We start from the raw sequence: 25,506 nt of genomic DNA, 5'->3' as shown, positions 1-25,506 counted from the left end.
CTCAGAAAAGTCGCATCTGAAAGATCATATTGTCGTATTGCATTTTGATTTCGCTAAAAACTGGAGCGCCGTTCTTACGCGCGCGGTATAATGCTTTTATTGGAAGAACCAAATTGTGTCTATCTTCGCCGGCGTCGCTACAACGGAGCACGAAATCTACAACTTCGGAGTTATCTGCGACGACATCGTGCACAATACACCCCACGCACAGTTTGCTCTACGCAAAGTTAAAGAGTTGCTAGAAGAAAACATTACGATATTTACTAAACTTTTCCATATCTTCGAAGGGCAGGCTAGTCATTCCAGAGATAGGTTTCAACTGCACGAGATGGCGAAGAGACAAAAGGTGACTGAACTGATTTTTAAGCTACGGGACACGGTAAAAGTGCGTGGAATGACGTGGGCAAGAGTCCTCAAGCACCAAGCTTCCTTGCACAAGTATTGAAATTCGTTGGAATTGCTAAGGATTTTTCTCGTGTAGTGGCCCCGAAAGGGCCTGGAATTGTACTATTCAAAGGTGACGCAGCATGCATCGGCCAATGCTATGACACAGTAAAAAAAGGATGGATTTTTAGTCTTGTGAAAAACATTCAATCCTGCCACTTCTGGATGAAGGCTCGAAATAAAACGGGTGTTTTGGGGTTCTGATAAAAAGTAAAAAAGTGAATCCTCAAGAGTAATGTTAAAATCACTTTTTCTTTTAACACCATAAACGTTACAGTGAGCTTACAATACTAAAAATTGTTATGTATCATTATTAGTTTTCTCCGTTTATCTTTATGATTTGCTATTGCCTTAAATAAAAAGAAAGTCAAAAAGTTTAAAACGAGCCTCGTCAATACTTTAGACATGGAAAAGCAGCCGCCTGAAAGACGCAAAATTTTCCACTCGGCCCGCTAAGTGTCTGAAAATAATTTATCTCGCCCTTTTATTGCCTGACATGAAGGTGTGGGAAACTTACTTTTTATGCTTGTTAAATAAAATAAGACGTTTCAATAAGTTTATTAAAGAAAAGTTGTGAATCTGAAGATAAGTGAACTGGACATATGCATGAACTTTTTATTATTGCATACAAGTCATTCCTTCTTTTTACTAAATGGTGCATGATGTATATCATAAATACTGTACTCTTGTTACATGCAGATATAAATAATAATTACGTAAAAGATTTAGCAACGGCCCATATCTTTTCATCTTTGAATGAAGGTAAAAATGTCTTCGTTTGAAACACACTGCTTAATATGACAAATCCTTTAATGAAAAAAATGTATCCCACATATAATAACACATAAGAAGCTTTTCACATAAAAAGCGAAAACATAAAGTGTACGTTTTTTAATGACGTTGAGTTTTGTATTTTTAGCGTTTCTTTTCAAGCTTACAGTGTTATTTCTTCCACATAAACTACACCTAAATTAAAAATATTATAATTTTTATATTGGCTTGGAAACAAGCTTTTATTTTATCTGTTTTATACCTTAAATAATTGTACGTCAAAGCAAGCTCGATTCAAACTTGTAGAATAAAAACAACGCATAAAAGAACATCTAGATTTCTTTTTCTTTTAGTTGAGACTTTTTTATGTTTTTGCCACAGCTTCGGGTAATTTTTAACATGAGGAATAATAAAAAGGTCGACCGTCTTTGGGGGTTGATATTCATCTTATCTGAAATTACACACATTATATAAGTCACGCAAAAGTAATGCCAATGAGCAGAAAGTAGCCTCATTTTAATATTGAAATGCCTATTAAAATATGCATTTCAATTGAGTCTACTTAATAATATCGTTGACAATTTGCTGGATCGCATTTCACTGCTCCTCGAATGCGGCCACCGGAAGTTCCGAATCGGCCATTTTGGGTCTGTGTAAATCTGCCGGTTGAAGTGTTGCAGAGACTGGGCGGCTGCGTGCTGTAAAAAACGTTTTCTTCTCGTTCGCTGTCATTCGACAAAAAACATTTCCTTAAACCTGTTGTAAACGGTTGTTCCTGCCTTTGAAAACCCGTGGCGCAGCACCCGCAAAAAAAAAAAAAGGCAAAATACGTCTAAAGGCCCATATGCACATCTCCGTTTGAGCGGAATGCGTTCCGGAGCAACAAGCGGACGAGTTGCGTTGCGAAGAGCGCTTGCGTCAAGCTTGTACACCCAGTTCCGCTGTTACGCAGTCAACTGCAGTCAACAGCCAATAAGAACGCGCTATCGTCGCTAGCGGCCCACCAATGAGAAGAGAAATCCACGGCAACATGGCGGCGCCCAGCGGCAGCGTCGAAGTGTTCGGTCTTGTGATAATACCGCTGGCTTTCCCGACATTCTGTTAAAGACCGACCAACGAACCCATTTTCCGCAAGGTAGGAAAATGGCCCTCGCGCCCTTCTCTTTTCACCCTCTCCCTAAAATCACGTGACGGCAGGGGCTCGTTTTGTGTCGGCTTTTTCTGTAGGGATAATCCTCAAAAACCGCGAAATGAGCGGCTAGCTGCGAGCGCAACAACGACCTTGAGACGTCCGGGTGTCTTCCCGCGTTGACGCAGGCACGCTCAATCCGCGAGACTGAGGAAGCCAGCGCGACCGAACGCTTTTTCCCATGAGCTGCAGGTCCGAGGCCGCTCGGTCGGTGGAGATCGAGGGGTCGTGGTATGCTGTGTTCGTTCCATCAGCCGCTTTCTGGCATCGCGCGGCTGCTGGAACCATTCCCGTGTCTGCACAAGGATTGGCTTGCGCAATAAAGGGTTCAGGTCGTTGATAATACATTTATTTTTGAAACTTATAAATCAAGTGGCTTTCCCTAATCTCTTCATTACTGTTTGAAACACATCGCCTCTCATAGGTTGTTCATCCCATTTTGGACTCTTTTGAGTATTTATTCGTCCTTACCTCTGCTTGATGACTGTGTGATAACTTGATAAAGACCTTTAAATATTAGCGCGGGCTTGCGCGATCAACGCTGTCCCGGATTTACCCGAAATTGGAAAGATTGGCGTCAGGAGGAGTTGAAGAAGCAAACCGTAATTCTTGCTTCTAATAAAGATGGCACAATCGTAAGATAGGTCTTTGCTTCACTTTCCTCCACAACACCCCATCGTTTGCGCTTTCGTAACTTCTCAGTAACATAGCTGTATACCACATTTTACTCATGGTTACTATAGATGTGGCCCCATAGGCTTTCCCGTTATGAGCGAGTCGACTTTTTAACGGCCGGCGACTCTCCTGAGTGAGAATAAATATTATCACCTTCCCACAACATCCACCCCTTTCTCCCCCCTCCCTTTCCCGAGTTGGGGAGATATCAGGTCACTCCAGGAAGCAGCCTGCAGACTGCGCTTTTCGGCTGCTCATTCTCAACACATTCGAACGTGGAAGTAAACACATCGCATAAACTACGCCCAGTTGATTTGCAACCTCAGTAATGTGGCTGTATACTGTTGGGACCCAATCAATTTCATCATCAATCATTATTTGTTATGATTTCATGGTGAAAGTGTGTTCGTCGTGATGCCACAAAAGTGATCGATTCAAACTTTTGTTGAAATACTCGCTCCTGTGACGCTCTAGTGCGTAAGGTCAAAGCACCCGAGGCAGTGCGTAATACTTTTCAACTGTCGTTGACGATAAAACATTTGTGGGAAGTGCGCAAAAATTGTTTACGCACTTCCCACAAAATTGTTAAAATCAGCTTGCGAAAACCGTTGCTTCCCCCCCCCCTCTCTCTCTCTCTTTCTTTTTTTTTTTTTTTTTTTTCGCGCCACTGCAAAAAATAGCGGCCGAGCAACGAAATTCTATCAAAACCTCGCTCCTTAAAGAAAGGACACCAGGCTATAGGGTACTGAATCTGCCGGGGAGTTTGTAGAAATAAAGGGCGACCATTGAATCTAGCCTTCTGCACATCATGCCCGGGATATTTCCATTTTCCTTCCACGCGATTAGAAGGCAAGACGCTGGGGGAATTTGTGTGCACTAACATGCTACTTCTAAAAGAAAGTACCAGATTTCTTGTGCATGTCAATCTACATGTAAATAGTTGAATCAGTGTGCACAAACATTCCCGGCCTGGAGAATGACATGGAAGCATGGCGGAAAGCAGCTTGCTGGAAATATGAGTCTCTATTGCATTGCACTGGTTTGAAAAATTATTACGTATTTTTGTTTTATTTCTGTGCGAAAATAAAAACAGCGTTTAGAAACCGAACACTGTGTGTTTCGAGGTGCGCCGAAAGGACATAGAAAACCGGGACAACCTGAACAATACGAGGCGCCTTGCGTCACTCAGCTTTTCCTGGTTTCTTGTTTTTCCGGAGCCTTTCAAAAGGGGATGAAAAATTATGAACCGATTGACCCGACTTGCCACATTAGAGCAGTTCATTTTCATTACGACATGCTCTCTTAGAGCGTCCTGCATAGTTCAGCTTGTACTGGTCCGTTTTTATTTTCGGTTCTTTTCAAAATGTGAGCTCTAAGCTACTGGACCAACCTACAACATTCAAAATTTACGGAAGTGGAGAAGTGGTTGGGAGGGCCAAGCGGGCAAGGGTTGCACGCCCCTCGAACCACCGTCCGTTACCTTTGCTTAGCGGCTGGGCTTTGCGAGCAGAATGCGAGCTTGCTCAAGTAACTTGGATCCGTTCAGAAGATAATCCCCACTAAACAACCATCTCCGCCGCTTGGGAAGAACGTAAGTGGGCGAACGAGACGCCTCTGGGTTTTGCGTCACGCCTGCATTTCAAGGGTCAGACTTACTGGTTCCCGACACCAGCACGATTGACGGCACCGCCCGCGTCTTTGAGTGTATATTGATACGGAGAAGGAGAAGAGCGCGACGGCCCGCGGCCGTAGTGCGTTAATTCTGGCTCGCACTCTGGCGGGCAATCAGATTAAAAGGCTACCGCTGAGAACCACCCCGTGTACATACTCGAAAACATGATAAGCATCGAATGGGAGTGAACGTAAACGTATAATGATCCGATACAAAGTTTCGCTTGATTCCTAAACGAATAATGCCATAGCCAAGTACACCTTCACATCAAATTGTTAGACAGAATTGAAGAGAAGATTGTGTGTTTCTTGAAAGAGATTTCGGCCCCCTTCTATCCAGTCCGCTTTTCTATAGGCCCCAAATAACGTGGGCGAATCTTTCCTTTTGTTGCATTTCCACTTCTCCGCTTCCGCAGTTAATGAATGTGGTAGTTTGGTCCAGTGGCTTAGAGCCCACGTTTTGAAAGGAACCGAAAATAAAAACGGACCAGTACAAGCTGGACTATGCAAGACGCTTGAAGACAGCCTGTCGCAATGGAAATGAACTGCTCTAATGTGGTAAGTCGGGTCAGTCCATAATTTTCATCCCCTTTCGAAATGCTCCGAACAAACAAGGAACCAGGACAAGCTCTGGTTGTCCCGGTTTTTTTGTCCTTTCGGCGCTCCTCAAAAAGGACAGGGTTCGGTTTCTAAACGCTGTTTTTATTTTGGCACGGAAATAAGACAAACATACGTAATACTTCTTCACACCAGTGCAATGCAACAGAGACTTCTATTTTCAGCCAGCTGCTTTCCGCCATGCTTCCATGTCATCCTCCAGGCCGCGAATGTTTGTGCACAGTGATTAAACTATTTACATCTAAATTGACATGCACTATAAATCTGGTAATTTCTTTTAGAAGCAGTATGTTAGTGCACATGAATTCTCCCAGCGTCTTGCCTTCGAATCGCGTGGAAGGAAAATGGAGATATCCCGGGCATGATTTGTGCAGAAGGCTAGGTTCAATGGTCGCCTATTATTTCTACAAACTCCCTGGGAGATTCACTACCATATAGCCTACTGTCCTTTCTCCAAGAAGCGAGGTTTTGATGGAATTTTGTTGCTCGGCCGCTATCTTTTGTAGTGGCGCGAAAAAAAGAGAGAGAGAGAGAGAGAGAGGAAAGCAACGGTTTTAGCGAGCTGATTTTTTTTATTTTTTTTTTTCAGCCATTGCGATATTTTGTTGTCTTTCGGTATGCTTTTGTGGTGTAAACAATTTTACGCACTTCCCACAAATATTTCATCGTCAACGACAGTTTTAAAGTATTACGCACTGCCTCGGGTGCGTTGACCTTGCGCACTAGAGCGTCACAGGAGCGCATACTTCCGCAAAATAAATACGAGGACCTATTTCTACCTTTGAATCGACCACTTTTGTGGCATCACGACGAACGCACTTTCACCATGAAGTCGTAACAAAAAATGATTGGTGATGAAATTGATTGGGCCCCAACAGTAGAGCCACATTATTTAGGTTGCAAATAAACTGGGCGTCGTTCATGCAATGTGTTTACTTCCACGTTCGAATATGTTGAGAATGAGTAGCCGAAAAGCGCAGTCTGCACGCTGCTTCCTGGAGTGGCCTGATATCTCCCCAACTCGGGAATGGGAGGGGGGAGAAAGGGGTGGATGTTGTGGGAAGGTGATAATATTTATTCTCACTCAGGAGAGTCGCCGGTCGTTAAAAAGTCGACACGCTCATAACGGGAAAGCTTATGGGGCCACATCTATAGTAACCATGAGTAAAATGTGGTATACAGCTATGTCACTGAAAAGTTGCGATAGTGCAAACGATGGGGCGCTGTGGAGGCAGGTGAAGCATAGACCGATCTTACGATTATGCCATCTGCATTAGAAGCAAGAATTACGGTTTGCTTCTTCAACCCCTCCTGACGCCAATCTTTCCAATTTTGAATAAATCCGGGACAGCGTTGATCGCGCAAGCACGCGCCAATATTTAAAGGTCTTTATCAAGTTATAAAACAGTCATCAAGTAGAGGTAAGGACGAATAAATACGTAAACGAGTCCAAAATGGGAGGAACAACATACGAAAGGAAATGTGTTTCAAACAGTAATGAAGAGATTAGGGAAAGCCACTTGATTTATAAGTTTCAAAAATAAATGTATTATCAACGACCTGAACCCTTTATTGCGCAAGCCAATCCTTGTGCAGACACGGGAATGGTTCCAGCCGCCGCGCGATGCCAGAAAGCGGCTGCTGGAACGAACCCAGCATACCACGACCCCTCGATCTCCACCGACCGAGCGGCCTCGGACCTGCAGCTCATGGGAAAAAGCGTTCGGTCGCGCTGGCTTCCTCAGTCTCGCGAATTGAGCGTGCCTGCGTCAACGAGGGAAGACGCCCGGACGTCTCAAGGTCGTTGTTGCGCTCGCAGCTAGCCGCTCATTTCGCGGTTTTTGAGGATTATCCCTACAGAAAAAGCCGGCACAAAACGAGCCCCTGCCGTCACGTGACTTTTGGGAGAGGGTGAAAAGAGGAGGGCGCGAGGGCCATTTTCCTACCTTGCGGAAAATGGGTTCGTTGGTCGGTCTTTATTAAGCTTGAAACATCGCAGCCTTGGAAAAAGCAGTCCCCACCGCTCCGCAAAACGTAAAAGCAAGTTCTACGAGCGGAGAACCGGATACGCCTCGCCTAGTGGCTATCGGCTTCTGATTGGTCGAACGCAACGCAATGCATCGGAAATTTGAGCGACGGTCTACTCGCTTGCTTCGCGCTACCGAGCATTGCGGGAAGGCGCGCATCGCACCGCAAGCGACCGCTCCTGGCCGCAAGGACGCCGCAAGGACATCGCAACGCACTCAAACCCGTTCTAACGCGAATGTGCGTATGGACCTTAACACACGTCTCACGGTCAGACGGCGACATCAAAGGACACGCCCTACACGCCGAAGTGCTGCGTCTCTGTGCCTTCGCACGCTTGGGTACCGATGAAGAATTGACGGCGAGTGGATCTGTTAAACTTCCGGGAAAGGTTTGAAGCTGTGTCACACGTACATGATTTTGTTGCATACATATCAGTCGTGGAGTTCTCGATCGTCCAGCTCAGTGGTTCTCAAGCGGGAGTCCGTGGACCCTTTGGGGTCCCTGAAGGCCTTCTAATACCCTAGTTACACGGGCGCTTTCAACTGCCATTGAGTCAACTGTCGTTGACTCAATCGCGATCGGCCGGAGTTACACGGCGGCGCCAACTGTCATTGAGCCGCTAATGACAGTTGAGTTCAACTGAGCTCCCCTACCTCAGTTCAACTGAACGGACTTCCCCAACTGAGGTAAAATGGCGCCTGTCCGTGGGACCGCTGCCGCCGACCATTGTTTCCGAGGCACTTACTGTTTCGGAATGCAGGGGGAGGCGTCTAAAAAGAACCGTAGCAGCAAAATATCCGGGAAGGAATAGATTTAGGCGTCCGAGCTGCCGCTAAAACGATGCCGGCCAGCCGGCAAGCCACCAAACGAGCGAAGATGGCGGCGGGGCCAGCTGTGTGAATGGACAGATAGTAATGGGTGCACCGATCGTAGCCGGTTGTAGCTAGCTCCACCTAGCCTAGAATATCCGCAACTTAGCCTTGCATTTGCTTTGGTACTGATGTAAACGCCGCTAAAAAGCAACAAGGTATTGAACATGATGTACGATATACTTATAGTAAATAAAATATGTTTCTCCGAGTAGATTACTTTAACAATTAGACTGATCACGAGGCACAACAACCAGTTTCGTTTTAGCTTCAACTGGGTTCTAGAGAGCCGTGTAGCACCATCTCAGTTCAGTTCAGTTCAGTCACAGTTGGGGCCGATAACTGTGATTGAACTCAATGGCAGTTGAGAGCGCCCGTCTAACTAGGGTATTAGAGTCCCCAAAGCGCTCACTAACCATCAAGCCGAGCAATAAAATATTTTAAAACAATTTTCTGGCTGTTTTACGAATGTGCAGAGCAAGTAGAGATGATTATTTTATGTTTCAAAGCTTCGAAGTAGGTTTACATGCATTTAGGTTGGCTCATTTATTCGTTTCTCGTCGCAATTGTTTATTTCTCCCACATCTTCCCCGCTGGTTGGGGTCCCCCATTGCTTTGCCGATCCAGTGCGGATCCCCGAAACATCGGTGGTTGAGAACCACTAATACAGCTGTTCTGGCGAGCTGCTCTCACTGATCAGTGGTTGCTATCAGGGAAGAGAATGAAATTGGTGTCTGCTATGATGCACTAACCATAGGTAAGTTCAAAGCCTACTCGAATGGATCTGAATTACGTCACGTGGCAACGCAGATAGAATAGCGCAGTTGAGCAGCGCCCGGGAGGTGGGTTGTCGAACACTGCCTAATCAAATTTATTTCTGGCCCGCGAATGCCACAAGTTACGATTGCCATTCGGCGGACTGAACTAAAACGCTTCTCCCGAAACACACACACCTTCGGGCATCTAACACTCGCGAATTCTTTTTCCCCGAAGGGTTATGAAGGCGTCGATCCTTGGTCGGTATCCAAGTGTGCGAAGGCACAGAGACGTAGCCCTCTGTATAATGCCAAGGCGTGTCCTTTAATTACGCCGCCTGAGCGCGAGACCTGCGTTCGACGAGTTGTGCCTTTGTCCTGTGGTGCTGCGCTTTCGTAAAAACGCCCACGGGTTCTCAAGGCCAGCTACGACCGTTCACACAGGGTTTTCAAACAGTTCTTCAAGGAATGACGACGAACGAGCAGAAAACCGGCATTTCGGCAATGCAACATCAACATCAACGAATGCAACACCCGCTTTTAACACAAAATTACTTTGAACTAAAGCGATCAAGTAGTTCAGTCCACTACATTTTGAGCGCGACAAATGACGCCTGAAATTTCCCTATTTCTGCCGAAATTTACTTTGCTCGCCAAAGTAATTATATAAATTTAAATATTAATTTTTTGCTGCATCACGTACATTTCACGATGAAATATATACCATGTAACCTTTACGCCTCTCCTACGTTTCACAAAAATTAGTTTTTCGGTCCAAAATTATGGTTAAACCAAATATGGCGATGGGAATTGTTACCGTGAGATTCAAACTGAAGAATGAAACCTTACCTTCGCCTTAGATGTTATGCGCGCCATCATAACATGGCATTGTTTTAATAACTTCTTTAGCACCATTTATAATAGTCAGTCTAAAACAAAAGGTGTAGCACAATCTAGACTTCGCAAACTCGAGCAGTTAGAACGTAACTCATAGTAAGCACCACCTCCTGCGCGGCACTTAAAAAAATAATATTAGCCACGGTAAATCTGTATCTTGGACATGGCGTCTGTATCTCCAGACATGGCAATATCTCTTGTACTCAAGCATTTTTCTTTTTTTTTTTTTGAGAAGGCAGAGCGGCGCTCTCAGAAGCGTCGAGTTGGCCGGTCACTTCCTTCATAGTTTTCACGGCAACGATGCAAACTGATTTTGCGAAAAAAACTGTTCCGAGTCCTTCTCGGTGTTGCCAGATGGTCGCACAACAGACTGCCAAACAGATGGAGGGAATAACCCAAATGTAGCCGAAGCCTTCAGTGGCTTTGGTTATCCGACGTTATCTCGAAGAAACAAATCTTAATTGACTTTTGAAGTTCCAGATATGTATACGGTACCCGAAATTTCCCTCAAACTAGCAAGATTTCCCTTATTCCTACATAGACCTGAATACAACCTTAATCTGGGAAATTTCCCTCGTTTTGGCAGCCCTGCCCCGCACTTCCTTCACCGCCGGCCTTTTATCGGCGGCGGAGCGTCGCTCGCGTGGCCGATTACGGGTCGCTACCTGGTGGTTCAAAATCACGAGACACGATGCAACATGCGGGCAACCTGTTCGAACGCTGTAGATCGCCAGGCTGCCCCATAAGCACTACCATGTTTTTAATACCGCTATTGGTTGGACTACTTATTGTCGGTAAGTGCAGACACTGGCACAAGTAGCATGTGTTCCTACGCCCCTTGGAGCTTGGGTTTGTTTAGGATATGTCTATTCCTCTCAATTACTTTTTGCGTTTAGGATATGTCTATTCCTCTCAATTACTTTTTGCTGGCGTGGAATACTCTTTGGCGATAAAGCTACTTTTTACGGGTTAGGGCTGAAGTCAGCACGTGTAGCGCGTTTACCCGCCCCCCCCCCCCCCCTTCGTTGCTCGGGTATATTTGTTTAGGAAATTGCCTATTGTAATCAATTAAATTTTTGTCAAAATCGATTACTTTTGTCGGTAAGGGCAGACACCAGCTCGTGTAGCGTGTGCAACTACAGTTTTTATTTATTGGGTATATTTATGAAAAGGTCCATTATAATAACCATATGGTGATTTAAAAAAACGCAAATGACTAAGAAGAGGAGAAGGGGACAAGAGAGAGCGCTTCTCTCTTCTTAGTTTCCTCTTCTTCTCTTCTTAGTCATTTCAGCTTTTCCAATCACCATCTAGTGTTCAACGAACTAGCCCCCCAATTAATCTTGAACCATTATAATAAATGTATTTTTGTCTGTAAGGACTAGTCTTTTTAAGTAAGCGCAGGCACCAGCACGTGTATCTTGGATCTAGGGTAACTTAGCAAAAGGTCTATTGCACTCGAATACTTTTTGTCGGTAAGGGATACTTTTGAGGATAAGGACTACTTTTGTCGATTAGGACTACCATTTGTTGCAAAGGTCTACATTTTTTTGGGTAAGGGCAGATCCCAGAACCCGTAGCGCGTGTAAGTGTGCACTTCTTCGAGTTTGGGTAACTAGGAAAGAGGTATATAGTAATTGATTGTTTTTCCTCCCTGGGGAGTGCTCTTATCCGCGAGGACTTCTTTCGTTCCTAAGGATAACATTTTCTTAGTAAGGGCAGTCGCCAGAACGTTTTGTGCATGTAACAAAAATTCTTGAAACTTGGGTAACTTAGCAAAAAGTCTACTGTGATCGATAACTTTCTGTGGCTAACGGATATTTTTTGTCGGTTAGAGAAGACGCCAGCACGTGTAACTCGTCTAACTAGACTTCTTGGTAACTAGATAATTCCGTTAAAAGTTATATTGGCATCTATTACTCTTTGTCGGTAGGTACTTCGAGTCCGCGTGCATCTACGCAGCAGTGTCCAACGGCGTCTGGGCGGGCACCCCGCCCCTGCTCAGGCTGTCGGTGCGACGTGAGCTGCTGGGCGCGGAGGGGGACCTGGACTTTATTCGCCTGGCTTCTGCGCTGTTTGACCTTCCAGGCTTTCAGTGTGGGCGCAAACGCGGAGACGTGCTCCGCATGGCCGATCTTCGCTCGAACCGGAGTGGCGCCGTGCATGACGACACGGCAGTGCACGACGGTGAAGCCGTCGCGGTGCTAAAAACGGCATGCCCAAGCCCAGAGTTACCGAAAGCTGCCCAGTCGAGACCACAGTGTCGTGTGGCGCGTGCACACGGTGTGATTAAATCAGACTTGGACGTAGTTGAACTACTCAACTCAAACTACTGTAGTTTAACCACTTTTCCGAGTAACTTGGTAACTTTCAATTACAACTTTATTTGGGTAATTAGTAGTTTGATTTAACTACATTTTTTTGGTAACTTCTACTCAAACTACTAACTACTCTCAAAATCTAATATATTTTTTTTTTCATCACAAAAGTTTGAGCGTAGAAATAAATAAGACGCTGGCAGATTAAGTGGTACTCACGAACAAGGGGCCCCCTCACAATCCGTTCCCACGCACTTAAACTCGGCAGCCCTAGAAACAGAGGTGGCAAAATTACTTTCAAAAAGGTAATTAAATTATATTACTAATTACTTTCCAGAAACCTACAAAAATCTAATTAAATTACATTACAAATTACCGCAGACTAAAAGTAATGACATTACATTACAATTTCTTTCCAAAAGTAATGAAATTACTTCGACATTACTTTTCAATACTTTGAGGCAGCAATTTGAGCTAATTATATTTACAGTATATGTACCAAAACTCAGATCTTCCTGTTTACACCACTTCATCCTTATGCGCCTCAAAGTGAATTAACAGTTATTCTGCTGGCCCACACGACATGTTTGGAACCATAAGTAACAGCTTCCTTTTTAGATATGACTCGAAGACAGTTGACTCACCGGTTTCACTGTTCACTGAACGCTGAAGGTCCTTAGTTTAAAAAAAAATGTTTCCGTTTTCTTTTTCTTTTTTAAGAAGTTATATGGAGAAAGGAAAACGTTTTACTTTTCCTTCCAGCCTTGGACGCAATCTAATCCTCTTCTACCAAGCGCACTTGTTGACGTATTCCCGGTCATTCCACTAAAGCCGTATTATTTCCAAACACCCGAAGTGCCCAAGTTGTTGTGCATTATTGCACAAGGCAGAAGCGTCCCCAGTTGAGGAGAGGGATGGCGCGAGCTTCCTAAAATGTGTACTTTCCCAACAAACAGGGTGGCGATATCCACTCGTAGGCTTATTCCCGAATAAACTTCCCAAAGAAAGGTAACAAGGCATACCGCGAGTGGCATCTGGTTTGCTCAATTCTCATCGTTTCCGACTACAAAAAGCACGTTTACTGCCAAGGATACGCGCGAAACGTTTTGGGTCTTTGACAAGGCATTTGGGACTAACTATTTATTCCGGTCGTTGGTTGTTCATGATGGTCGAAGCTTACGGTTTGACCTTGTTTGACGATAGAGCAAGAAGGTTGGGGATCTGTGTGCCCTGTCCTCTCAGGTTTTAAAATGTGTTGACCTCACTGGTGATGGTCTCTTCGCATTGTAGCCTATAAGCCTTTCATCCCTACGCTGAAAGTGCGGCGGAAGCTACGTGCTCGTTGGAACAGTCACACGTCTATTGTTCGCCGCGTAACCACGTCCTCGTTCATACCCATGCGCAGAGAAAGGGACGGGTCAGGTGATGAAAGGAAGATTGGCTCTGGTGAGAGTCGCTCTGGTGATCTCGTAGCTCCCATCGCACTGTCAGCTTAGGGGTTAACGAAGTATAGTATCGTCGTGATGACGTGACGGCGTGAATCTGTCGTGCCTGGAGTTAGTGAGCTCTGGCCCTCCAGCGATATCTTCACACGCAAGCTTCTCTCTTTCGCCTTTCCAGTCTACTTTTGTGCTTCTGTTGACTTCGTCCGAGGATTTGCGCTCAAATGACCGTCGTTTATTTTATCTGATGTCTCTTTTACGACATTTCACCGTGCGGAATATTTTTCTCTTTTTCTTAAAGCTGGCAAACAAACTTTCTCATTTGGTACAAAAGTAATTTCAGAAGTAATGAGTAATTTTATTGAAATTACTGCCTGAAAGTAATTCAGTACATTACTAAATTACCAGCCTAGAGACGTAATGCATTACATTACTCATTACCACGAGAAGTAGTTTATTACTGTAATTTCATTACAGTAACGTCATTACTGCCATCTCTGCTTAGAAACTGTATCACATGCGTCCTGGGGCCAAAATGGTCCAAAACATAACACCGGCGCGCACGAACTTAGGCAGAGATGCTTAACAAGCCTTGGTCGGGTATTGACCTAATCCGGTAATGCACGCAGGCGCCGCGCCTCCAGCAGCAACCGTGAAAGACGGGGACACTCCGAGGATTGTGTACCTTTAGTGAGTCCTGACTCAAGTAGTTTGTTCCACGGTAGGCGCCACTGGAATGACCTCGCACCTGGGCGCCTGTTCCCATGGTCACCTCGTCGTCAGCGCATACTCCCTTGCAAAGCCCGACTCCCCCGCGCACAAACGCAGACACGGATAATCCGTTCATGGGAGCACGTTCCCGCTTCCAGCTGCAACTGTACGAGCGCCGAGGCTTGTTCACGTAATCCTTCGCGTCCTTCCTACCTTCCACGCCAGGGAGACCTCCTCTTTGTTGAAAACGTTTTACTTGTCAGTCGTGTCAGGCGCGTCAGGATACCGTAGTCGCCAGCGAGGATTTGAAGTCACCCTTGGGAGATCCTTTTGTTGGACCCAACGTCAATGGCGAAAAGCACTTTCTTTTTTTTTTTTCAGTGGCGTAGCTATAACACTGCAACATGACGCGCAGTCGTCCGGACGATCTCATCGTCGTGGCGCGAGACTTGATCCTTGAGGGTCAGGTGCACTCGCTAGGCGAAATCTCCGAACGTCATGAGAATAAAGAGGGGCCAGTCATAACAATCTCAACTTGCTGAAGACAAAAGAAAAAAGAGGAGAGTTTGTTATAAAAGACCCTCTATATGCCGAAGCAAGCCTCACATGTTTCGTCATGGACACCAAAGATGCCGACACTCGCTTACCCTACCTTGCACAGCCTGCTTCTGAAATTGAACGCTGCCTTTCCATCCAGCACAACGGTGAAACGTCTTTTTAGCTTGACTGAGGACATTATTAGGAGGAAAAGGAAAAGCTCTCCGATAACAAATTTGAAAGACAATTGCTTCTGCGAGCGAATAAAGAATTTCGGAAGCCATAAAATAACTGCATTTATTTCAGGCTGGCAGGGTTTTTCACTGATCAAAACTGCTGTTCATTTTGCTGCCACAAAAATATAAAAAGTAACTTCAAAGTAACTCGCTGCTTTTTTACAGTAGTTAGTAGTTTACTCAATTACTATTACAAATGCGTAGTTTCTACTCTGCTCCAACTGCTTTCGGCGTCGATACTCAGTAACTTAACTTAACTACCTTTTTTGAGTAATTTGTACATGTCTGGATTAAATGACTGTGTGCTAACTTTTTTTTCTGTTTTTACAGCGAGGTTGTGTATGGCTATAGGGTTCCTTGGATTTTTTATGTGTGTCAACAAAAACTCAGGTCCCAAATTTGATGCAAAATCGCTTCATTCTTTGCAAAAGCTTATGCGTCTCAACACTTGGATATGCATTTTCAGTAGATTAGTTATCAAAAAAACACAATTTTTTAAGATCAGTAGACTCTCGGGTAGATAACAAAGGTTTCTCAAAGATTTTCCGCCGTGCGATCCGCGTCGGCCAGGTCTACGCTCACACCGCCCTATATTTGTCGTCGTTCCAAGGGCTTGCCTGCCTATTTCCCTTACTTCCGCTCTCCCGGGGTGACAGTCCCGGCGCGCGTATCTACTTTCCGTTGGGTGGCGGTCCCGTCGCGCGTGTTTAGTTTCCTCCCTGTTTTGTTGAAAAATCTGTGTCACGTCTGTGCCGTGTTCCAAAGAACTTCGCTGGTCATCCACCTTTACAAATTGAAGTGGCTCATGATTTTTTTTAAGCGTAAGTCTTCGATGGTTGCGTCTTGTTTGCGCGTCTTGAGAAAGCATAAACCGCTTTTTACTGTTTTAGCCACTGACAGGATAAAAAGCCAAAGAGTGTCTTCCAGATGTCCTGCCTCCAGCGCGAGCTCCACACCTTTGGTAACACTTTAAGTGTCCCTTGAGCATCGAGCATGCACGCGCAGCCAGAGCACGGCGGAAGGCAAACAGTACGTGCTGGGAGAGCAGGACATCCGAGAAAGACGCCCTGCCGTTCCCAATCTGTCGGTGACTAACGTCGCCTAAGTCGTAGGCGTCAGAAAAAGCACTCGAAAAGCATTCGGAAACACCTTTGTAAGAATTTCGAAAACGGTAGCTGTCGCAGGCATCTACCGCAAAGTTGGCCAGCTGCATTGCTGATTCCGCCTCACGGTCCAGGTGCGTAGTGGGGTTCCTGTCAAGGCCACGCTTGTACGCGGTGAGGTCTTGCCAAGGCCACGCTTCCGCGTCGAGTCACCAGTAGCCTCGGGGCACAGTTGCCGTGCTCTGAGGCACGTAAGAGGACGCTTAAAGGGTAACTGCAAAGAAAAAAAAGTTTTTTTTTTTAAATAGCCTAATTGGGACGAGCATGTCAAAAAACAATTTTTCCGCGAGAAAAAACATTTTTTAGAGCAATATTTATTGCGTGAGACTCATTTTAGTTTGCGGCTATTTCGTCTGTTTTAAATCGCGCGCCACGAAGTTGTGATTATGTGACGTCAATCCCAAGAGGTTCTCATTGGCTAAGAGTTTGATTGACAGCTTAGATCTTGGTTGTTAAACCTTTGTTATATGTTGCAATTTCCTTTTGAGCGGCATATTTTTACGTTTAAAGAATAACCCATGTGATGAGAGTTATTATTCTTTACAAAAGGTTTACAAGACGGGCACTTCCGTTTGGATTCATACAAACAAAAGCTTCGCCATTCTTTCATGGCCGCCGAAGTCTCTGCTCCCGCCTGTCTCGCCTACCTCGACTAATCGTTTCGCTGAAGTGATCAGTGTTTCGTCGTTTCGTGCTGACCCAGGTGCTTGAGTGAGACTTCTTAAAGTGAAGTAGTGTGTGTTTAGCAGCTGTCGCAGGTGTTAGTGATAAGAAGCGAAGCGGGGTTTTGGCTTTCATAGCGCGGTTCTTTCGTTTTCCTCTTTCCTTGCTCAGCGTGTTTTTTTTTTTTTTTTTTGTTTGCGCGTGCAAATGCTGACTTTTCGGAGATGTCAGATGCGTGATCCCGACAGTGAGCCTTCCAGCAGCCATGTCGCCCCGAAAGGAATGCTATTTGGCTGGAGGCAATCGGGCGTTCGCGTAGCGACCAAAGTGCCTAGTTATGTTCTCGTCATATCGCTCTGGAGGCCGTCGAGATTCGCCCCGTGTGCACCTAACGTCCGCGACTAAACAGAAAATAAAAAAAAGCACTATGTCCACTACGTAAAAAGTGGTCTCAGTTCATGCATCTGTAGGCAGATACGAAATCGTGCCCAAATTTATTCACACCGCACGATGCAACACGTCGCTGTGCAAACGCAGTCTAACACGAAGCATAAAAACGGCAGATTTAGGACAACAATTCGGAGTCCATTGTTCAATTAAAAAGACGTAATTTATTTGAAAACGCCCGCATCTTTTTACTTACGGTATGCGTCGGGAAACTTCCACATTTGGAAACGGAACGAGGCAGATTTACTTTTAAAAACGCTCCCAGCGTCCTCCCGGACCAGTTTGACTGGATCAGCTGACGACGACGGGACTTAACTGGTTGAACGTCAACCCCACAACAACCAATTTGCGCTCCGTGTTAGCACCGCATTACACACACCACGAACGTTTCAGCTCTGTCGCATCGCCGTGTTGCCCCAAACAGAACGAGATCGCCGAAACCAACGCAGCGCTGTCGTGAACCTTGGCTTGTGGTTGCGCACTCGTGGATTCTGTGACTCCCTTCGCTTTCAAAGCGCGCACGACGATTACGAACGATACTTTCCGTCTTCCGGGAACATCACAGCGGCACTTCTCCGGTCACGTCTTCGCTACATGTGCTCGCAAACCACGTCAAACCAAAACAATACCGCGGCCTGGCGTAGTTGCCAGATCTTGCCGGAAGTCGAGACGCTGCGTCGTTCAACTCGGCAACGCAAGGAGAGTGAGGGGCGGGGCGTACGCCTCTTCCGCGGGGGTCGAAAGAGCGGGAGTTTCAAATGTGGAGAGATTCTGACTCTACTAAATTACGTCCTGTGGCGTAAATATTGATAAAAAAAAATAATTTTTTTCGCGGAATATTTGTTTTGTGACATGCTTGTCCCAATTAGGCTGCTTAAAAAAAAACTTTTTTTTCTTTGCAGTTACCCTTTAAGAAAGCAAGGTATGAAAACAAGTAATGCATTCAAGATAAATCTGTGTAAAACAAAGAAACTGCGGTTGCTTTTTTTTATTATTATTGTTTTTTGTAGCATCCACTGTCGCTGCCCGAAGTGAAAATGCTTTGAACTGCTCGTGTCTAAATACGTCGTGTCATAAATATTGCCACAGTCTCAGGGAATCAGTAGACCGTGAAGAGAAGCACTACAATCTGGAACGTCCTGCATCCCTTTTGCCACCTCTATGTTGGTGCTTCTGGCTTTCGAACTTGTTTACTCGCGGAACAACTGTCACCCCTGCAATTGTTCTTTTTCCTCCTCAATGTCGACATAAAGTTGTGAAGATATTGCTTATAGCCGATTCACACGACGGACTGATCCGCAGACGGATTGATCACGTGATGACATATCCGCGGCTCATCCGTCTCCCAGGCGCATCCACACGAGGGAGACGACGAGCAGACGCCGGCGAGGACCGACCGATCCAGCTCGCCACCCCACAGTGCCGCGAAACTCCAACATCGCACCGTGGCACCGTTGTCCAAGAGAGAAATCGACGCCTGCTACCGCGATTGAGAATCGTACGCTGCTGTTACGCACAGATCGAGACAAAACACCGGGGCAGGCTTCGCAACAAGCGCCACTAACTTTACTAACCCAAAGCATGACAGTGACAGGCATGGTCCTGCTCGAGAAAGCCTCGGCGTAGACGCGACGAAGTTCTGGGCTCGCGGAGGGGCGTTTGGAGATGCCTTCACGCACTCCGCGCTCGTACACAGCACTCAAGCACACCACATTCACAACTTACAAGAAAGGTCTTGCTCGGTGAAATCCTGATCGGACGTGCAAGAATTACCGCGGCGTGCTAGACAAATTTTGACGGGAGCTTCTTGACACGGACCCGGAGGAGTACCGAAACCTGCGTCGCGTCAGCCAGACAAGTTTCTGGAGTTTCTTTCACTCTTGGAACCAAGAATCGCGCGTCAAAATGAACCAACAACGCACAAAACACAACGATGCGCCATTTTGTTTTGAACGCCCAGAAGCAAAAATACCAAGAAAACCATGTACCGTTGCCAGACTAAACGCTTTCCAAGTCAATCTGCCGCCAAACGTCCGCGAATGAAAAAGGCACTCGACTTTATCAGTCCGCGCCTCCGCGGAGGAGGCGCGGATCGCAGGAATCGGTGACGTGCCGGTCACGTGGCACACGGTCCGCGGACGAAAATTGCGATTCGGTCCGTCCTGTGAATCGGCTATCAGCAGATTGTCCACTTTCGCGCTGGCTTAAATAGGACACCTCCCCCGTAGCCACGCTGGGGAAAGACGCAGCTTGTCTGTAGAAGTTGCATCATTTACGATGAGCAAAATAGACATCTAAATGTATTTGAATTGACAGCTGATCGATCGACAATGGAATAACCTTCTTACGCAACCGCATCGACTTCCGGCCGCGACATATGGGCGAGAAATCATCCGAAAACGCGTGAACATAAACATTTCAGAAAGACTTTTTTTTATTTATAAAACGATTTCTTTTAATGGTGATACTGTCTGTGCAGTGCTTCCAGCATAATAGTAGCTTCAACATAATAGTGCCAACACAACTAAAAAAGTTCCAGATTTTTCTTGAAGAAATGTACTACACGAAGGTATGTGCGGTAGAAAAACCGCGAATATTTTTGAACAAGATTACATTTGGGTATGCGTGCGATAAGCACGCTTAGTTATTAAAAAAAAATAGCGAGAGAGAGATTTTTGCAGGTTCCCAGTTTCGTCCAATTTTTTATTGGGTTATCGCTTATTTGTTTCATCCTTTATGAATCGACAAATTCATGCTGTAAATCAGCGAAAAATGAACTTTTTTAACCACACGTGCGATGTAGGATCATTTACTTCACACAAACAAAGCATTTAAGTCAATTATTTTACGTATCCGTCTTTCTCCACACCTAACACGGCAAACATAAAGAAAAAAAGCTTGTGTTGCAATATGAATGTCACTCTTTGATCATCGGTGACCTTCAGGTTACCGACGCCACTCGAGGAGGGTGTGTCCACCTACGCAATCGCGTGACTGGAAATGTCCGTATTGTGTAAGGTCTCTTTCTCCGCTGCAAACTCGCATTGACCTTCTGCGGCCTTCGCTCGGCTGCACGTTCCGCATACATAATCGGGATGACAGAACGTTGATACCCACCTTGGTACATGATCATTTACGCGAGCGTACGATTTAACTATTCGCAACTCTACCGCGCCTATTGTGGAGAGTGCTTCGAAATGCTCCATGGGGGTCACGTGACTTACGGGCCGCGCGCTTGCAATACGAGCCGCGGGGCGGTGACGAAAGCGTCTCCGCTCGCTTTCCTCCTCGCCACGCAAAAACACCGCGCATGAGCACTTGCAACCAATTCGCGCTGGATGCGTCCGCCATTAAATTGTAAACGCACTCAAAAGCTTGAGTTGCTCATTTCTTTTTTTTTTTTCAGTCTAGACTACTTTGTTTGGAACGCGTCTCCGACCGGTGTGTTTACGCATAGCCTCCCCTATATACTGACAAAGCCTGGTATATCGCCACGAGAAGCCGCCGCCGAAATGGAAAAGGTGGAGCGGCAGACAGCGGATGAGAGGAGAGCCACGTGACTGGCGCCCCGCTGCGGCGAGACGCCGAACACACATTTCTCCCGCGCGAACGAGTGTGTTTCGCGTCCTCGCCGCTGCAAAAGATGTGTGCTGACGTCGAGGTTCCCTGAGAAATGGGCCTTTCATGCTCTGTGCTACCGAATCCTCACGCTCCAAACCTACTACCGGGCAGTCAATGGCTCCGTCGTCGAACTGCCAGGCTTTGTGAGTATAGAGGAGGGTACAATTTCCGACGTCCATTGAAGTGATTCCTGGATTTCCGCCTCATGACGTCATAGAAGTCGGCGGCTCTAGTCATGGCGGTGTCCCAGCGGCGGTAGTGGATGTGGCGAGCGCCTGGTGCGAATTGCTCTCCAGCTTGACAATCCACGGAAGCTCCTCCAGCCAGGGGCTGCGACGCCGCGACGACGGCGACGCTCTTGTTCTCTCGTGCTTTTCGCCGGAACTTTTACTACGAACCGCCAGAATCGCGGCATCCAACAGCATGGCACTCCGATTTTTGTGACGTCATTTGTTTTCACTTTGGGACGCTAAGCGCACAAGTTGGAGACGCGTAAACGTCGTGTGTTTTGTAGAGAGTCTAAACCCTCTATGGCGACACCACAGCGAAACTATGCCACCCAGCAGAAAAGACGCGACGGGGATGTGTTGGGAGCTGCTGCCTATCAAAGGGTGCAGCTAAACCTGGCTTGGCCTGGCGGCCGAAAGGTGAAACAAACGGATGATGATAAATTGTGGGTCGTCGGAGTGGAAAACATGATGGCATTTTACTTTTATGACCAACGCCCTCAAAATTCGTATTATCTTCAGATCAGTAAACACGTTTACGTTCGCTATTCCGGAGCATCAAAAGCAAACATTTTGTAGTTAGACATAAAACAATGTTGCAAAAAGTAATGCAAAAAGGCGGCGCATATTTTTTAATGCTGAACATTGTTTATTTTTTATCATGAGCGCTGGGGGTCCCAAAGAAGGAAAGTTGGTTTTATGCAGCTCGCTCGAATGCTCGTTCACACACTTGCGTTTGCTTAGGACCGAGCTCTTGTGATATCTAGCGAAAAGAAATGATGATGATGATGATGATGATGATTTGCGTTTTTTTTTAACGGGAGAGCTTGAGGAAAATCTTGGACCCCTAGCTAAGAATGAAAAATAATTTAGGAATATCACTTACTGTCTTGAATTACGCGTCAGCAGCACTGCTTCAGTCGGGCCAGTGTTAAGAACACTTGCACACTGGTGCCATCTATGATGCGGCCCTGTAACTGCATTTTACTAGTACGAAGGGTTTGCGGTAGTTATGAGGTCAGTTATGTAAGTAATATCTTTGAAAAAAAGTAGTTTATATCATTGTCAAAAGATTTTAAGCCAAAAAAGAATGAATGATGGGCAAAAAAAATATATGGGAAAACTGGAATAGTTCCACGGTACCCGATAGATGGCGTCAGTACGTTTTATCGTCATAAAACTTTCTAAGACGTTTTAAGGCACCCGTTCCTAATCAGTCGGAAGTGTGTGAACCAGCCTTCACAAGCCCTCGGTACGCTCACACAAGGCAAGCAACACGAGATTTTTTAAGCAAGTAAAAGAACAATAAGCATGAATCAAGCAAACAACGTGCACTTTTATGCAATGTTAAGCATGGCCTTTTTGTTTAGGCAAGGGGCACTCATTTAGGGATATGCAACCTAATTTATTAGTTCAGGAAGTGTAAATCTAAGTGCACGACCAAAGATAGTGGATGAATGAGAAACAATCCATTGATGTATCTGACGCGCCTATTGAACTGAAATGTGCAAATGAAGGTCAGAAAGGTTAAAAGAAGTTTCGAATTTAATTTTTATAGAGGATTGGTATGCTAATATTATACGGTGGGAACATATGTTTGACACATCTGTTATTGAATGCTTATGAAATAGAGGTAATAATGGGGAGGTGGAAGGAAACATTAGCTAGTATTCGAAGTGTTTTTTTTTTGTAACTCTCGACGTAAATTTACGTTAGTTAAATCAGTTCACACAGGGACGCCGGAAGTATAACGTGAGTGGGGGGGCTAAAGCCATGTTCCTTTTTGTCGTTTTTTGTATGATGTACTATTTTTTTTTTTTTTTCACTAAAAAGAATTAAAATATTACGATCTGAGTTTCGTTTGAGAGAAAACACTATCCTAGCGGGTTCGTTTTTGTTCCTTTCACTAGGTCCTGTGCGGTTTCTATTTTCTGCATGAGAAAACAATTTTCTTACGCAGTGCTCCTAATTGCTAAATACTGTATATCATCAAGAAGGTACTGTACATAATAAGTTTTCAGAGATCACTTCTTTATTGATGGTCTACAAATTCATATTATGGCAAGATGGTATTTTCTCTGTCTATATATACAGGGGCGCAAAAAAGGATTGCATGTAGGTAACGATAGGAAAGCGAGGAAACAAGCAGTGTGATTGAATTGACGCATTTACACAAACGGAACTCATGATGAGCTAAGAAGAACTGCGGAATATCTTACCTTGAGAATCTCCGCTTCCTAGGCATGTACGCTTTGGGGCTGGTAGGAAGAAGCTGGTGATCTTCTTTGGATGGCCAGACATTGCATGTAATGCTGGAGTCGACGAGACACTGACTGACGCTGACTGCATACGCCTCTGACGGGTTGCCGTTGGACCCTCCCGATGTCGTTGGGAGGGTAGGATCAGCCCCGATGATCTTGGAGCTTGGTGGCGGGCACGTTGTTGAATGATGCTCTGACTCGCTGCTTCTCGTAAACTTCAACGTTTATCTAAACGCATTCAACTTGGACGACCACCTCTCTGGTTCCGAGTCTAAGACGAACTCCGCTAATTTCATTTCTCGCTTTTCGCATCACAACTCTAACTTTCCCTCGCTCCTGAAGGAAGAGCCAATAATTTCAAACCTGAAGATCATCACGTGCTCTCGACCGGTCCAGTCGCCGGCAAGGACATCTTGAGACCTTCCTAAGCGAAAACAACCGTCAAAGCTCGTCAAATATGACAGAAAGCGTCCGGTCCGAGGCGACAATCTGGCGCCACACATGTCTCGTCGCAGTATCCCCCACGCTACGACAACAGCAACACCAACAAAACTATAATCCCCGGGCTCTAGAGGCCCCCATACTAAGCCCCAGTTGGCCCCCGCGCGCCACTTCCCGGCCTTGCCACGGGCAGATCGGGTCCAGCTTGCTCTAAACCCTCGTAGCCGCCGTGCTGATGGACGACAAACATTGGACTAAAAAAAAAAAAAGAAAAGCGCGCTCCCGAAACTAATTGTTCTTGTCTAAAATCTCTACGTGCGACAAGACTGTGCCTTGCTGCTCCGTGGCTTGCACCTAACATGGACGCACGTGATGCCTTCGTGGCGAGCGCCTGGCTGGCGTTATATCCCCGAACTATTCTTATGAGGGCAAGGGGGCTGAGCCCCCCCATAAGAATACTTGGGGGGGCTCTGGCCCCCCCTGCCCCCCCTCTTCCGGCGTCCCTGAGTTCACACCCAAGCATGTAAAATAAACTGGGGTAAAGAAGTAATATATGGAGAGATTTATTACTTTAAACTTCGCATTTCGCATTACGTAAAACTACGTTATTACGCGCAGTAAAATAATGTGATAGTGAAACTACGGCATCACTTAAATGTTGCCTTGAAAGCGCTATGCTAAAAAATAAACTAAGGGGCTCGGAAGACAAGCGTGGAGAGTGTTCGCTGTCTTAGCAGTGAAAGCCTTAAACTAATATCGTCCTACCATTTTGAGGTCATTCGCTGGCGACAAAAAAATAGACAACATAAAGACGCAATAACATGAAAGAAAGCTTTATCTCAGCGGATTAGGACTCTCATAAATCATAATCAAATGAAGAAAGATATCTGAATGTCTGGCAAATAAAGACGTAAAAATGTTTTTGCATAGAATCAAAGAATAATTGTTTATTCAGCTCTTAATGTAGTTCAACCAACATTTAGAGCTATGGGAATATTATGGCGACAGCCAGTATTGGCGAGGTATAGCAGCGGATTCCGTGTGCGTTTCTTTAAAAAACGCACCCAAAATAGCTTCTTATTTGTTTCGTTTTCTGTGGCTGGTTTATGTTTCCTGAAATATGCGGCTAAAGTATTAAACTGCCAGACGGAGTATAGAGCGACTAAAATCTCTGACGACACGCAACAGCGGTGGCACTGCTGCCGGCAGTGCGCATGCGCAGAAGCTGCACTTGGCGCATATCTGGTTTCTGCACACAAGCAGTGTGCAAACAATGTGTTGGAGTATAGCTTGTGCAATGTTAAAAAGACCGAATGTCGCAACTTTCTCCGGCCTTCTGAAGGGCATCAAAGACGCAGCGCTATTCGATTCAAATTACCACTGCTGACCAATTGCCGTAAAGCTATTTTCAGTTCTGTACAAGATTATGGGTTTATATAACCGAGGTGTCTTACGCCATGTTTTTTCACGCGTAAGGTCACAGGCAAAATGTGGGAGACAGAGAAAACACAAACGCCCCTAC

Source organism: Ixodes scapularis, unplaced genomic scaffold, assembly GCF_016920785.2.
Source record: "Ixodes scapularis isolate PalLabHiFi unplaced genomic scaffold, ASM1692078v2 PGA_scaffold10__122_contigs__length_95168666, whole genome shotgun sequence".
NCBI lineage: Eukaryota > Metazoa > Arthropoda > Arachnida > Ixodida > Ixodidae > Ixodes > Ixodes scapularis.
Note: the sequence above shows the minus strand (reverse complement) of the source record.